Source organism: Panthera tigris, chromosome B1 (assembly GCF_018350195.1).
Source record: "Panthera tigris isolate Pti1 chromosome B1, P.tigris_Pti1_mat1.1, whole genome shotgun sequence".
In the NCBI taxonomy this organism is placed as follows: Eukaryota; Metazoa; Chordata; class Mammalia; order Carnivora; family Felidae; genus Panthera; species Panthera tigris.
In genome coordinates this window covers 125441908-125457939 of record NC_056663.1, presented here as the reverse complement: position 1 = coordinate 125457939, position 16032 = coordinate 125441908, and the positions used below count along the sequence as shown (strand labels likewise).

Sequence of the window (16032 nt, the reverse complement as noted above, 5' to 3'; positions counted from 1 at the left end):
ATTTATTAACCATACTTTGAATGATCTTTTAAAATATTTGCAAAGTGTAGCTAGAATATAATAAGTTGCAACATAGGGTTGCTTAGTCCGTGTCATAGTCATAATTTTGCCTCAACAGTTTGCCCTCAGGGAAATTTCTCTGCAATGCAGTCTGATTTCCAGCAAGGAGCCTAGTGAAATTGGCAGTAGGCTTGTTCATTTAATTATAACCTGATTTTAAGACTATTGAACTGTCTTTGGAACAAAGGAAGTTTCATCATAGGTACATGGCAAACCTATAAAAGTGGCAAATGATAAAATAATTGGAAAACTGGATCATAAAGTAACAAAAGTAACATGAGGTGAGTAGGTAATTGGAATGCCAGATTTTGATAAAAATATTTTCAGATTATCCCAGTTGACTTCGCATTTTAATTGTGCTGTGAAAGGTAGTAACAGTTTATTTAGCGTGTTTATTCATGACAGTTGTACTTGTCGTTCACTTTATGAAGGAATTAAAATGTCCTATTTATTTATTTGCTTTTTATGCCTTTGTTCTGCCTCTTTCTGGAATGGATCCCCCTTTGCCTCTTATCCTAGAATAATTTCTACTCACCCTATTAAGATTTAGTTCCACTATCAGGGTGCCTGGGTGGCTCAGTCAGTTAAGCATCTGACTGTGGCTCAGATATGATCTCACGGTTTGTGGGTTCGAGCCCCATGTTGGGCTCTGTGCTGACAGCTCGGAGCTTGGAACCTGCTTCAGATTCTGTGTCTCTCTCTGTCCCTCTCCACTCACACTCTCTTTCTCTCTCAAAAATAAATGAATAAACGTTGTAAAAAACAAACAAACCTTAGTTCCACTACCATCAGTACCATTGAATGAGGTACTTGTATCTCTGTATCACTTAGGCATAGCTCTTGCGTTGCTTTTATTACTGTGCATTATAGCATTTAACTGTGTGCTACCTGGAGGCATGAGTTGCGTTTCATTTACTTTTGTATGTTATAGGTGCCTGGAATATTTTAGGTATTCAAAATTGTTTGCGGAAGGAACAAGTGATTGAATGGATTTATGGTTCTATTTTATTTTTCATTTGAGTCTGCAGTCTTTAATCATCAAATCCTCTTTCTCATTGATCCACCCTTCTTGTTTGGAACATAAGGGCGCCTCTCATTTCACATTTTCATGTATTTTTTTTTTTACTTCTCTTTTAGTTTACCAAGGAGGGAGAGAATGGTAGTCAGGGCTTGGAAGTGGCGATGTATATTTGCAGAAGGTCATACCAGCACTGAGCTGTTCTGTCTTATCTTCAGCCTTGGGAGGTTGATAAGTTTTCATTATTCATTCCTTAATTAGATGTTTGCTTAACCCCACAAAGGTTGTGTGAATATGCAAAAATGCATAAAATATAGCTCCTGATTTCAGTTCAGATACTGTCTACAAGAAAAGGGAAACAAGTATGTAATGCAAGTTGGGATTGCTGTGGGTTTTCATAAAGGGACAGAAAGAATGCAAAGGCTGTTCTGAGATAGAGAGATTACCTTGGCTGGCTTTATCAGATAGAGCTTTCCGAAGAAAAGTTTTAGTAGAAGTTGTCAACCCTTTTTACTTACATTCTGTGAATTCCAGGACAAGTAGACTGTGTAGAAAATTTGTCCTTTAGAGGAAAATTGGGGGTAGTATAATATTTACATATGCACTTTTTTTTTTTTTACTTATGCAATTCTTTTTTTTTTTAATTTTTTTTTTTAACATTTATTTTATTTTTGAGACAGAGAGAGACAGAGCATGAATGGGGGAGGGTCAGAGAGAGGGAGACACAGAATCTGAAACAGGCTCCAGGCTCTGGGCTGTCAGCACAGAGCCCGACACGGGGCTTGAACTCACAGACCGCAAGATCATGACCTGAGCCGAAGTCGGCCGCTTAACTGACTGAGCCACCCAGGCGCCCCTACTTACACAATTCTGATGAAGTTTTGTTTTGGGTAGATAAGTAAAGGAATATCCTAAGTTTACCTTCTGTGGAGTGGTTGGATTTTTAAGTAGAACTCCTTCAGCTGGTTAGCCTATATTAATATGTTAATTGAAACTGGAGAAGATGCTGTATCAGTGGAAATCTTAGGACTGTAGCACCACATGATAGTTCAATCAGTTTTTAGCTGCTTGGTTTGCTCTCCTGGAATGTGACCGGGACTTCCTTGCTTTTGCTTTTCTTACAGTTTAATTTAGGTTCCTTAATTTAGGCACAGTTATTGTTAAAAAAAATAAGAATTTAAATTGACCACAAGAGTTGGGAAATGAAACGTTTTACTACCATTAGGGGCTTTATTTTCTACTCAGTGCAGTACAACAAAAGGTATTCGGGTGTGTTTATTTGAACAATAGAAATGTCATCTATATCTGATAAATGTATCTAAACATTTTAATGTGATGAGTTTCTCAGGTCGCAGCAGTGCTGGTGAATCAACCGCATTTCTCCTTAAAGATTGTTTCTTAACTCAGCTCTAGTAGGTGAAATCTTACAGAATTACGTGCCACAAAATGCTGTACCATTTACAGCAGAGTGGATCATGTGCTCATGTGACCCACACTAGAGGAATCCCATGGTCAGTCTTACAGCTCATCAAAAAGAATAATGTCAGCAAAATTCAGATACTGTTTCAAAGGTTTGTGTATTTGTTTTCCTCACAAGAGATAAGTCATTCACAAAATATAAGCAAATATATTCTAGAATTTACAGGGAGGTGCATAAAATGAATACAGTAGGCATTTCCAAAATAACTAATTTTCAGCTAAATTTAATTTTTATTTAATTTTTACTTTTTAACATTTTTTAATGTTTACTTATTTTTGAAAGAGGGAGAGAGGGAAAATGAGTGAAGAAGAGGCGGGGGGTGGGGTGGGGGGGAATCCAAAGCAGGCTCCAGGCTCTGAGCTGTCAGCACAGAGCCTGACGTAGGGCTTGAACTCGTGAGCCACGAGATCATGACCTGAGCCAAACTTAGATACCCAACTGACTGAGCCATCCAGGTGCCCCACATTTTTAAAGGGAAGTGTTTCAATAATTGCCTTCATTTTTGTTGTTCAAAAGAATTTGCTTCAGGAACTAACATGTCTAAGGTGTATTGCTCCTTTTAACGAAATATCCAGGTTGAAATGAAACAGTCTAGGTACATGACAAATTTCAGTTGAAATTTTAATCTTTCAGTAGCTGTTTATGTAATTAGACTAAAATTTAAATTCTTCACCATGGCCTAAATTAGTGCTTCTCCACTGGGACTGCATATCAGAATCACATGGAGAGTTTTAAAGAATACTGATCTCTGGCTTCTACTCCAGTGATTCTGGTTTAATTGGTCTGGGATATTGCAGGATATCTGGATTTTTAAAAGCATCTCAGATAATTCCAGTGTGCAGCACAGTTTAGGAACCACTGATCTGAAACACTACATCATCCAGTCATTGTCTAATTATTGGGCTTTTTTTTTTTTTTTTTTTTGGTCAGTTGAATACCAAGGATTCTTTTTATTCAAGTATCTTTTCATTAGCAATTCCTTCTGCCTGGAATACTCTTCCTTCAGATCTTTCTAGGCTGTCTCCTTCTCTTCATTAAGGCTTCAGCTCAAAGGATTCTGCTTCAGGCAAGGCTTTTCTTAGTCCCCCTTGCCTAAACTTTTTTCCCCCCAGTATTAATCACATTATTTTGTTTCACTTTTATTATTGCCTTTTTTTTCTTATGAGATGATACCATATTTGTTTGTTAGGTCCCCCCGCCCCCCCGCCACTAGAATGTAAAGTCTATAAGGGCATGTGTGGCATACCTGCTTCACCATCATATTCCTAGCACCTAAAGCCAAGCCTGTCATATAGCTCAATAATTATTATTGCTCCATAAATATTTTTTTAATAAATGGCTGAAAATGCCGATAGAAAAATTCTTATGGGAATATACAAAATTATATCTTTTTTTCTCTTAAAAACCTCAAAACATGGGGTCACATTTTAAAAATTAGAATAAAGCCATAGGATGAAATGAGTTGAAAATGTCACCAGGCAGGAAAAAGGAAACCTAGCAATGTAGCAGCCCCCAGTACTGAGGACTGAAGGTCAGTGGTATTAGGACAGGAATAGTTACACCACTTGAGGCCTTCACTCCATGGCCATACCTTGGGTCTTACCGTCATCCCAAAGTGCCATATATTTGAAATCTTCCTGTATGTTCTGGTTAATTTCTTTTAAGAATTCAGATATCATTTCTTCCTCTAGATGCCTTCCCTGAGCTCAGTCTCCAGGAAGAGTTAGGTTTACTGTGCTTGGCTTGTTTATATCACAGTCATTGCCGTTCACTAGTCTTCTCTCTACTGTCACCAGCTTCTAGCCTTTCTGAGAATAGGGATTGTGTCTATAGTGCCAAACCCATAACAGGTACTCAGCAACTGTTTTGCTGAATGAAAGCATAAATAAATATGAAATATTGCATAAGAACCATTAGAACTGCTAATGAAAATTATAAAATGGATTTGTCAGCAATATAAGTAAGTTGAAGTAGTCTTTCATAGAATAAAGCAATAAATAAGGGTACTCTAGGCCAACTGGGTGGTGTGATGTTATGCACACTTAGGAAATTAAGAAAACATTGTTGGTGCCAATAAGTCTGAGCACTGGCTTCCAACTGATATGTGGCTTGTCATCTGAACAAGGTTTTCATCACTCACTTGGGACTTTTTATACATTATTTACCCTTTTTGATAAACTTTTTTTCAATAGCTGCTATTCAGATGGATGCATTTTCCAGTAACACCTGATATGCATTTTTAAAATGTAGCTTTTAATTGGTATTGATTGCCAGTAAGCCCAGTGATAACTTTCATTACTGTACTTTGAACTTTGTTGTTCTGCCCAAAAGAAAATGGCAGCAATCTTTTGGGCATATAAATATTTAAAATTCTCTGTGTAGAGGCCCTGTTAGTTCCATGGATACTACTGTCATAATTTTAGCACTTAAATACTCCTTAGGATTGCTGTTTCAGGTAGTATCCTGCTTCAAATCTCTACGTAACTACTGTGCATAGTTTAGCTAAAGTCTAGATTAGTAGGTCTTTCAAAAGGTAAGTCATGTAGTTGAATGTATTTTCATTAATATTGTGGAATTAGTTATTGCCTCATTTTCTGTGACAAAGGAGATAAAACAGAGAAAGAGGAGTGAATACTCAGGACATAAGTGCTTATCAGGTCCCTCAGATCTTCCTGAAATGCGCAGCATATCACTGCTTTACTGGCTCGCAGCCTGGGAACTGGTATGCACTTTTCCCTTATAGTTTTAGCATTATCAAGTGCAAGCCAAGCAATTTGTCATCTTTCTAGGAAGGAAACACAACAAGCAAGGAGAGGAAGGAGTTAATACCAGAGTCACAGCATGCAATGAAATTTTCCTATTAAGTTTTTTTTTTTTTTTTAAAGAGAGAGAATCTTAAGCAGGCTCTGTGCCGAGCACAGAGCCTGACACGGGGTTTGATCTTAACGACTGTGAAATCATGACCTGAACGGACATCAAGAGTAAGACGCTTAACTGACCAAGCCACCCAGGTGCCCCCCAGTTTCCCTTTTAATCTGCATTCTCGAATAGATCCAGTTCTTCACCAGTTTAAATGTTACTTCCTAGAAATAAAGATTTAGAGGTCATCCCAAGAAAATACACAGAAGTGTGGAAGTACACACATAACATTTCCAGTGGGTGAGCATATGGTTTGGTGTATTAGGAGCGTGTAATACAGGATTTGTGTTGTGGGCAAAGGAGAAATGAAACCGAAAGGGTAATAAGGTCGGTTCGAGATGGCAGAGAGGACTGTATTCTGTGCAGAAAAGTTCAAACCCTCTGTTGTTGGCAAGAGTGCATGTTGACTTTTTCTTTTTTGTGGCAGTGCAGAAAGTTGTTGGAGGAGGAAGGAGAGTGGTGACATGACTAGATTTCAGTATTTAAGGTTATATAAAAGCTAAATCTGAATTTTGGTGGGAACAGAGGGAAGGGAAAAGACAGAGATTTCAAAGATGGGCTCTTCATAGAGGAAGGGAAATAAAGGGAGGGAAGCAAACCATAAGAGACTTAACTACAGAGAACAAGCAGGGTTAATGGAAGGAGGTGGGCGGGGGTGGTGGTGAGCTAAATGGGTGATGGGTATTCAAGAGGGCACTTGTGATGAGCACTGGGTGTTGCATGTAAGTAATGAATTACTGAGTTCTAGTCCTGAAACTAATATTATACTATATGTTAACTGACTAGAACTTAAATAAAAATCTGAAAAACAAAATAGCAAAAAACAAAGATATAGTCTTGAGTTTTAGTAACTAAACGGAATTGGGGGAGACCAGAAGTGGAATTTTGAAATTTTAAGTTTGGATGACTGTTATTACCGTGTATGTACTGTGTATGTGTGTGTTTGCCATTATCGTCAAAAACATATATGCCCCAAACAGGAAGACTTCAGTATTTCCTCTAGGAATTCATGTTTTTTCCACAGAAAAGTAATTTCCACTAGGATATGGCCCCTCTGGTATTATTGAAAAGTACAGTAGTAAGGGTCAAGGGTTAAATGTGAAAAGACCAAATTAAGTTTCTGTCTTCACTTCTTTCAAACTTTAACGTGTTGGACTCTTCCTTTACCAGCTTTGCACTTAGCTTCCTTATATGTAAAGTAGGGATACTTTCTAATTGGCTCATCTTAATGAACAAATGAGATAACATGTGAAAACACGTTTTAAAAATCTGAAGTGCTGGGCACCAGGGTGGCATAGTTGGTTGAATGACCAACTCTTGATTTCAGCTCAGGTCAAGATCTCAGAGTCATGGGATCAAGCCCCATGTTGGGCTCCATCGTAGGCATGGAGCCTGCTTAAGATTCTCTCTCTCCTTCTCTCTCTGTCTCTCTCTGTCTCTCTCTGTCTCTCCTTCCCTTCCTCCCTCCCTCTGAACCCTCCACTCTTGCACGTGCATGTGTGTGTCTGTGCACACGTGCTTTCTCTCTAAAAGACAAAAAAATAATAAAAAGAAAAGTAAAAAAAAAACAAAAACAAAAACCTGAAGTGCTACATAAGTATGAGTTGTTAGTTTTGTACGTACTATTAAGAGTTGGACAGTAAGAGGTTTTACTTCATCAGCAGGGATCCCTTCATCCCGAGGACATGCTTTGATGTTCCTTTACTCTCCTTCATGTTCTCCACTGAGTTACTTAAGCATCAGGTATTAGTAGCAGTTTGTATATGCTTTTCTAAGCACAAATATTTATACAAAGCCATTTTTTTGATTCCATGGTTCAGTATGATTATTTTCAAAATAAAAATGTAAGCAGGTTGATTATTAAATTGATGTCTTATTTGCATTATTTCATCTCTTTATTGGATGATGAAAAGAAAACTATAAGGATATTCTTTATTCTTACCTTTCCTACTTTTACCATCCACCTATCCTCAGCTCAGTTCCAGCCCTGTTCTAGGTCAGCATAGGCCAAATACCCAGAAGGAAGCAAATTACAGGAAGGGGGAAAATCACCTCAAAGTGTTCTCCTGTACAGTATTTACCTGTTCCACGGTAGTTTAATGAAATGAAAGCTGACAAAAACTAGAAAGACTGCCTTAGTCCAGGTCAGAGTGTGATTTAATTCTCTCTCAGAAATAGGGGCTACTGGGTGGCTCAGTTGGTTAAGCATCTGACTCTCAGTTTCAGCTCAAGTCATGATCTCACAGTTTCATGAGTTGGACCCTACATCCAGGCTCTGTGCTGATGGTGCAGAGCCTGCTTGGGATTCTCTCTCTTCTCACTCTCTCTCTGCCCCTCCTCCTACTCACACTGTCTCTAAATAAATAAATACACAAAAAACTTAAAAAAAAAAAGGAATGTATATGACAATATTCAGATCCTTTCAAATTCAGAAGTAAAATTAATATTTTTTCATTTTTAGTCTTTTTTTTTCCTTAGTTATTTTTGATACCACTTTTCAAGGAAATTTCAGGTCCTGTCAAGCAGGATAGCCAACAGAAGGAAGCACATTTTATATGACTCACACTAGAGTAGTAGATACCTCATTCATTTCTTGTTTAAAATTAGTTTGCTTTCGGGGCGCCTGGGTGGCTCAGTTGGTTAAGTGTCTGACTTCGGCTCAGGTCATGATCTCACTGTCTGTGGGTTTGAGCCCTGCATCAGGCTCTGTGCTGACAGCTCAGAGCCTGGAGCCTGCTTCGGATTCTGCGTCTCCCTCTCTCTCTGCCCCTCCTCTGCTTGTGCTCTGTCTCTGTCTCTCAATTATAAATAAACATTAAACAATTAAAAAAAAATAAAATAAAAAAATGAAATTAGTTTGCTTTATTGTTTTCTTTTTATTTTCTCTCATTTTTTTGAAATATATTTTGACTAGAAAAAGATGTGGCCTTAACATGAATAATTATATTCCTTAGTTTCATAGTTTATATCTTCCATATGAAAGCAGATTCATCATAGAGCACTAAAATAAACCAGTATTGTTTTTCTTTTCTTTTATGGATGATCAGACTTAATGTGACTGGCTATTTTCATTGCCTGTTAAATTTAATCTTTCAGTGGTATTTTTATAGGCTATTGCCGTATGATTAATGAATAATAAAAAAGGTCAGCTTAATTGTGGTTGACAGGTGGTTCCCTCTCCCATTGAGTGAGTTTTTTCTGAATCCTTCCTGGCTGGGGTTTTTCACTCTCTATCGTAAGGAATGTATGGCATTAGCTTGTTTTATGGAACCCTGACCCCAATCTTTCCTACTCTCTCCTTTCAGCTGACTGAAATCCCTCTGGTGTGGGTGATTTCACGACCACCTTCCCTGCTCCTTCCCTGCAGAGGACACTTACGGCTTTCTTGAGATTCCATTTCCACTGCCCAACAAAATATACTGTATTTTTTTCCAGAAATAAGTGTTCTTCTGTTACATTAATATCATGTTGATAATTATAGGTATCTGCATGAATGAAAAGGTCTACTGAATGGGTTGTTCTTGAAAAAACTATGAATATCGAGAGATAGCTACATCTTTATGATGAAAGAAAAACCGTTGTTTCAGATGTGGGATAATATCTGTCATTTGGATGTTAGAGCAATTCAGAGATTAATGGAATTAAAAATTCTCATCATCATGAAGATTCTTATTGACATTCTTAAGTTTCCATTTTGGAGTGATAGTAGAAAACTTTGAATTACTGTGAATTAGTTCTCTAGTTTTAGAAAATAAATATTAAAGATATGGTTTTAAGAACTGTACACATTTTAAAAGTAGAAAATTACTGAAATTATATTACAAATATTATGTTAAAAATCACGTTTGAGATTTTCCTCAGTATTATAAAAAATATACATGTGGTTTTAAGAGAAAAACAGAAATACTGATACATAGTTATGAGCTAAGCTATTATTATTAAGCATGAAGAAACATTAATATAGTTTTAACATAGGTCCAATTAGCAACAATGATAGTATAAAAATTAGTTTATATCCCTGATGCTTTTCAGCTCTTTGTTATTACCTTATTTTATGAAATATAATTGAGCTTTATTATTTACTCTGGTTATATGCGTTCTATACACTATGAATTTCAAAACAATTTCTATTTATAAATGATAAAATGTTTTAGTTTAGTTGGGCACTAGTTGGTGTGATACCAAATGAAAGTTAAAAAGGACATGCATTCTTTGCTGTGGTTTCCTTGTTTAGTTTGCTTCTTTGCAATTTATATACAACATTGTTCTAGTTGAAAAGAACAAATGATCTGTTTATTAATTGTGCAGTCGATACTTCTCAAAACTAATGATAGATAAGTACTTAAACTAGCAGCAGTAAAGGTTAGTAGACTTGGTTGTAGGGTTAGTAGGTTAGTAGGTTGTGTGACTTTCCTGTGGGCTCCTGGGGGCCTAAAGTATTTATTACTTGGGAACAAAGAACCTTACAGTTAAAGGTAAGTGACTCTGTGTGATGGGACTCACAGTAGGGCCTATAAAGGAGAAAACAGCCCATCCTTAGCTACTCACTAGGCACAATGTAGAGTCAATTTCCTTTCTCCAGAGTCATTTACATTGAAAGGCACATATTCCCACAGGTCTTTTTGAAAAATGACAACAAACTTGGATTACTAATATTTTCCTTGTAGACATTTGTCCTTGAGGAGTGTCTCATTCTTTATAGTGTTGGATATATTTGTAGTATTCATATCTGATTAAGCTTATCAACACATACTTTTAAGTCATTTGCTACTTAATCAATTTTTTGCTTTTTTACTTCTGTCTTCAAAGAAGTATGAAATTAAAGCATTAATATGATTGGATTATAAGTCCAGTTTCTGATGGAGTACTTTATTATTGATCTGATGGAGTACATTATTATGACCAAACTAAAAATATTAATGTAGGTATTTATCATAATACTAAACAGAGGATTAGTACATTTGCTTTGTAATTGCATTTTTTAAAAAGTTTTTTCTTCACTGAAAATTCTATTAGATTTTATAGGAATTCAAACTAAGTTATTTGAAAATTGAAATGATATACCACTAAATCAAGTATTTTTAATTCCTAATCTTTCATTTGTTTATTAGAATATTCATTTCTTTAGCTAATAAGTTACTTGTTATGCCTGTGCCACGTACAACTTTGCCGAGCACTTGAAAATAAGTTTTAAGTTTTATTTGGTCCTAGTGTTTTCTGAAATTATATTTACTGGAAGTAAAGAGTAAATATCCAAAAAGCCAATAATCACAAGAAAAGATACTCAATTAGTAGTCATTAGGGAAATACAAATTAAAATCACAATGAGATTCTGCTTTATATTTACAAGTATTACTGTAATAAAAAAAACCCAGATATTTGGAACCCTCACCATTGCTGTTGGGGATATAAAATGGTGTAACCACTTTGGAAAACAATTTGACAGTTCTTTAAAATGTTAGATATAAAATTACCACATTACTTAGAAATTTCACTTCTAGGTATTTATCCAAAGATAATGAAAACATATGTTTATGCGGAAGCTTATGCATGAAAGTTCATAGCATTATTCGTAATAACTCAAAAGTGGAAACAGTGCAAATGTTCACCAGCTGATGAATGGATAAGTAAAATGTGTATCTGTGCAATGAAATATTGTTCTGCGAGGCAGAGAAATGAAATACTGATATCCAGTCACACAGGTACTAATTTTAAACTCATTTTATTAATGAGGATACTAAAGTTGCATAACTTACAATGTAACTTGAGAAAGACGAAAATTCAAGTCAGCTTGACTTCAAAACACTCACTTTTATGCCGTAACGAGTTGTTTGATTGTTTGTGGTGTTAAATCATCACCCTCATCTTTCTTTTCTTAATAGCCAGATTTTTGAAAGAGAGTTTCTATTTCATGTCTCACCTCCCTTGCTTACCTTCTGCCTCCAATGGAGATAGCTCAGCCACTAGTACTTTTTTTTTCATGCCTGCTTTGCTGAAATATAATTCATACACCATAAAATTCACCCTTTGAGGATGTACCATTCAGAGATCTTTAGTATTAGAGTACTTTCTGAATGTTGTGTGTAATAGGCTCTTTCAATCCCTTCATATTTGATCTTCCCATGGCAGGTGACATTGTCAACCACTCCCTCTCTACTACTTCATCCTCATCACCCTTTTTCTCATTTTCTCATTGTTCTATTTACATTCATCATTGTTTTACAAGCTTCATGGACTTCTCTTCCTTGATCTACCTTTTATTTATTTTTAAATATTTTTTTGGTAATGTTTTTATTTATTTTTGAGAGACAGAGCATGACTTGGGAAGGGGCAGAGAGAGAGGAAGACACAGAATCGGAAGCAGGCTCCAGGCTCTGAGCTGTCGGCACAGAGCTTGACGCGGGGCTCAAACTCACGAACCTTGAGATTGTGACCTGAGCTAAAGTTGGACGCTTAACTGACTAAGCCACCCAGGCACCCCTTGACCTGCCTTTTTTTTTTTTTAATTTTTTTTTAATGTTTATTTATTTTTGAGACAGAGAGAGACAGAGCATGAACGGGGGAGGGTCAGAGAGAGAGGGAGACAGAGAATCTGAAACAGGCTCCAGGCTCTGAGCTGTCAGCACAGAGCCCGACGCGGGGCTTGAACTCACGGACCGTGAGATCATGACCTGAGCCGAAGTCGGACTCTTAACCGACTGAGCCACCCAGGCGCCCCTTGACCTGCCTTTTAAATGTTGGTTTGGAGTTACTTACTATTACTGACTTCAGGAGCCACTTATGTTGGTATATGTCTCACAGATTTATGTTTTATTTATTTATATAATGCCTGTTTACTGTGCATTTATTCTGTGTGAGATTCATTTTAGGCACATGAAATCTATGTTATTGAACTTAAATTCTATTGGGAAGAAACAGGCAGTGACAATAAGGAAGTTTGCAGTGTTAAATAGTATGGTGGTAGTAGGCTTCACTGAGAGGGTGCCATTTGAAAAGAGATGTGAAGGAGGTGTTCGCCATGAAGCTGTTTGCAAGAACATACCAGGGTGGGAACAGCAAATAGGAGGACACCAAGGGCAAACTTGTCAGGTACATTTAAGGAATAATAGGGGAACAAGTGGCTGGAGCTGAGAAAACGAGGGGGACTGTAGTCAGTGTTGTCAGAGACCGAATGAGAGGCAGATGAAGTAGGGATTTATGGATCATTATAAGAACTTGGACTTTTATTCTGTTTTCTATAGAAGACGAGTATTATCTGATTTTTTAAAAAAAAAATTTTAATGTTTATTTTTGACAGCGAGAGAGAGACAGAGCATGAGTGGGGGAGGGACAGAGAGAGAGGGAGACACAGAATCCAAAGCAGGCTCCAGGCTCCGAGCTCTGAACCGTCAGCACAGAGCCCAACACAGGGCTCGAACCCACAAACCACGAGATCGTGACCTGAGCCGAAGTCGGATGCTCAACTGACTGGGCCACCCAGGCGCCTCTGATATCTTTAAGTGACTGCTTTGGCTTCTGTGTTGAGAATAGGTTAATGGTGAAAAAAAGTTTCAAGCAGGAAAACATGAATAGAAGGTTACTGAATTGCTGCAATCTTCATCTTTCCTATATTATAGATTAATATATTTAAGTGCTTACTGACTGTATTCACTTGGCTATAACACAGTTCATCATGTTCAAAGACTAAATGCATCTTCTTTTCTTAGCTCCCTGTTCTTTCTGTAACCTCTGCCTTGACAAAGACCCAACTCCCTGAGGGAGGAGCCACCTTTGACTTTTTCAGGACTTGGCTTTTTAATAGCAGAATAAGGTTCATTGCAAAACGGAAGGAACAGAGATTTTTCCGTATACCCTCTGCCTCTGTGCATGTGTAACCTTGCCCATTATCAAGTCCCCACCAGATTGGTCCTTTGTTAAACTGATGAATCTACATTGACATATCATAATCACCAAAGTCTGTAGTTTATAATTCGGTCTTGGTGTTGGACTTGAACAACACATGTATAATGACATGTATCCACTAGTATAAAGTCATACAGAGTTTTTTTTTCCCTAAAAATCCTTTGCGCTTCACCTATTCATCCTTCCTCCACCCCACCTCCCCCCCCCCCCACCATGTAGATTTTTCTATCTCCATAGTTTGGCCTTCTCCAGAATGTCATATGGGTGGAAATATGTAGTGATATGCATTTAAGGTTCCTATTTGTCTTTACATGTCTTGATAGGTCACTTCTCTTTATCACTGAATAGTGTTCCTTTGTCTGGATATACCACAGTTTATTTACTTGTCTACTGAAGGACATCCTGATTTTTTCCAAGTTTTGGTAATTATAAATCTCCAAAAACGTCCTGTGAAGATTTTTGTGTGGACATTTTTAACTCTTGTGGGTGAATACCAATAAGTGGGATTGCTGGGTGTTGTGATAAGAGTATGTTTAGTTTTATAAGAAGCCACCAAACTGTCTGCCAAAGTGGCTGTGCCATTTTGCATTTTCTCCAGCAATGAATGAAAGTTCCTTTTGTTCTGCATCCTCATTAGCATTTGGTGTTGTCAAGTGTTCCAGATCTTGCAGCATTCTAATAGATGTATAGTGGTATCTGATTGTTGTTTTAATTTGCATCTCCTTGATGACATACAGCGTGGAACATCTTTTTTATGTGTTTTTTTGCAAACTGCGTGTCTTCTTCAGTGAGGTATCTGTTATGGTCTTTGGGCCATTTTTAAAAATGTGCTTATTTTCCTATTGCTGAATTTTGGAGTTTTTGTAAACTTTGGTTAACAATCCTTTATCAGATGTGTGTTGAAAATATTTTCTCCTAGCCTATGGCTTATCTTCCATTGTCTTGACATTGTCTTCTATAGAGTTATTAATTTTATTCAATTTTATTTATTAGAAAAATTTTTTTTAGTTTATTTATTTATTTTGAGAGAGACAGAGACAGCGTAATCAGGGGAGGGGCAGAAAGAGAGGGAGAGGGAGAATCCCATGCAGGCTCTGCACCCTCAACACAGAGCCTGATGTGGGGACCAAACTCATGAAACTATGAGATCATGACCTGGGCCGAAACCAAGAGTCAGATGTTTAACTGACTGAGCCACTCAGGCACCCCAGAGAGTTGTTAATTTTAATGAAATCCAGTTTATGGGTTATTTTTTTCATGGACTGTACTTCTGGTGTTATGTCTAAAAGTCGCTGACATACCCAAAGTAATCTAGATTTTCTCCTATGTTATGTTCTATGAATTTTATAATTTTGCATTAACATTTAGGTCTGAGGTAATTTTTGTGGTGGGTATAAGGCTTTTGTTTTGATTCTTTTTTTTTTTTTTTTTTTTTGGCACATGGATGTCCAATTGTTCTAGCGCTATTTGTTGAAATAAGTCATACAGAGAAAGACAGATACCATATGTTTTCACTCTTAGTGGATCCTGAGAAACTTAACAGAAGACCATGGGGGAGGGGAAGGAAAAAAAAAAGGTTAGAGAGGGAGGGAGCCTAAACATAAGAGACTCTTAAAAACTGAGAACAAACTGAGGGTTGATGGAGGGTGGGAGGGAGGGGAAAGTGGGTGATGGGCATTGAGGAGGGCACCTGTTGGGATAAGCACTGGGTGTTGTATGGAAATCAATTTGACAATAAATTTCATATTAAAAAAAAAAAGAAAAGAAAAAAGTGTCTTTGCCACATTTATTGACTTTGTCCCTCTGTCAAAGATCAGTTGACTATATTTGTGTGAGTCTGTTTCTGGGTTTTCTATTTTTTTCCATCGATCTGTTTGTCTGTTCTTTCTCTAACAGTACGTTGTCTTGATTACGGTAGCTTTATAGTAAGTCTTGATAGTGGGTAGTGTCAGCCCTTCAACTTTGTTCTCCTTCAATGTTGGTGTTGACTATTCTGGGTTTTTTGCCTCTCCATATAAACTTTAATATTGGGTTGGCCATATCTACAAAATAATGTCCTGATTGGGGTTGCATTGAATCCGTAAAGTTGGGAAGAATACTTTGTCAGTATTGAGTCTTCTCATCCTTAATTCTTCATGTGTTCCTTACCCACCAAATTGAAGATAAAACCCTTTAAGTTCTTCTTAATAGCACATAACAGTTATTTTAATTTTCTCCATTGACTTCCACTGATTACTTTGTTAATCTCTTCTTTTTGCTACCCTATAATACTCAATATCTAGCAGTTCCTTGAGAGAAATGCAGCATACAATTCTTTCATTCCTTTCTGACTTTCTGAAGGTCCTGCTTAGTCCGCTTCCTTGCCTGACCTGGGCAGTGTCTACCCAGTTTTCAAGTGACTGATATAAAGCCAGTATGTGGTACTGGAGTCTGGTCAGACAGATTTGGGCTGAATCCCGGATCTATCTATTAGTTAGATGACTTCAGACCATCCACTTAATAACTCATGTTCTTTATCTTAAAAAAAGGCAAAAGCATACTCATCTATTAGGGTTGTTTTTAAGTGTTAAAGTTAATATTTCTAAGCCCCCCTACTGATGGTAATTGCTTAATAAATAATAGTACTTTTTCTAGAACACATGGCTTTCAGGAA

At 37.1% G+C, this 16032-nt stretch overlaps 1 protein-coding gene across 2 annotated transcripts in view; it reads left to right on the top strand.

Annotated features, from left to right (window-relative positions):
* The window catches only part of BMPR1B (bone morphogenetic protein receptor type 1B), a 412007-nt gene that overhangs the window by 233574 nt on the left and 162401 nt on the right, over positions 1–16032 (top strand). The window lies entirely within an intron of this gene.